We start from the raw sequence: 1169 nt of genomic DNA on the forward strand, positions 1-1169 counted from the left end.
AGCGTGGTGCGACCGGTCTCAAAAAGGACAAAAAAAAAAAAAAAGTATAATTCATTAAGTTTTGACATATGTATATACAAAAAATCAAGGCAATGATCATATTAAATACCTGTCAAATGTCTTCATGATCCTTTGTAATTCCTTCCTTTCACCCTTCTCCACTTCACCTGCCCCTACTCTTGTCCCCAGGCAATCAATAATCTTCTTCCTGTCATTTTGGCTTAGCTTGCATTTTCTCACATTTTATGTAAATGAAATGGAATAATACAGTATGTACTATTTCTTTTCCACCTTCTTTTACTCAGCATACTTATTTTGAGATTCTTAGTTGTAGCATGTATGAATAGTTTATCCCTTTTATTGATATGCAGTATCCCATTGTGTGAATGCAACACAATTTGTTTATTTATACGTACATTTGGGTTGCATGCTGTTTTTGGAAATTAGAAATACAACTGCTATGAACATTTGTGTACAAGATTTTAATGGACATATGCATTCATTTCTCTTAGGCAAATATGTATATGTGAAATGCCTTAATAATATTGTAAGTCAAAGTTTAACATTTTAAGGAACTGTCAAAATGTTTTACAAGTGACTGCATTATTTATATTTATAACAGCAGTGAATAAGAGTTCAAGTTCCTTTATGGCTTTTCTGACATTTGGTATATAAGACTATTAAAATTTTAGTCATTCTATTAAGGGTACAGTGGTATTTCATTGTGTATTTGTTTTGCTGGTTACTGATGATGAAAAGAATATTCATTGTTTGCCATCTGTGTATCTTCTTTAGTGAAGGACTTGTTCAAGGTTTTGCTCATATTTTTATTTGATTGTTTGCTTTCCTATTGTTGAGTTTGATTACTCCCTTATATATTTTATCTATAACTTCTTTATTAGATATATGATTTTTGAATATTTTCTATCAGTGTGTGGTTGTCTATTCATACAATAGTGAGTTTTGAAGAGCAGACTTTAAAAAATTTTGCTAAAGTTCATTTATTAATTTTTAATTTATGGATTATAGTTTTGATGTTATATCTTAGAAACCTTTGCCTAACCTAATGTCTTAAAGGTTTTCTGAATTCTTTTATTAATTTTTTTTTAAATTATAACTTCTATTCTCAACAATATTTTAATCTGTTATTTTAAAGATCATCAGTGATA

This window comes from Galeopterus variegatus, unplaced genomic scaffold (genome assembly GCF_000696425.1).
Source record: "Galeopterus variegatus unplaced genomic scaffold, G_variegatus-3.0.2 Scaffold1153, whole genome shotgun sequence".
Classification (NCBI taxonomy): Eukaryota; Metazoa; Chordata; class Mammalia; order Dermoptera; family Cynocephalidae; genus Galeopterus; species Galeopterus variegatus.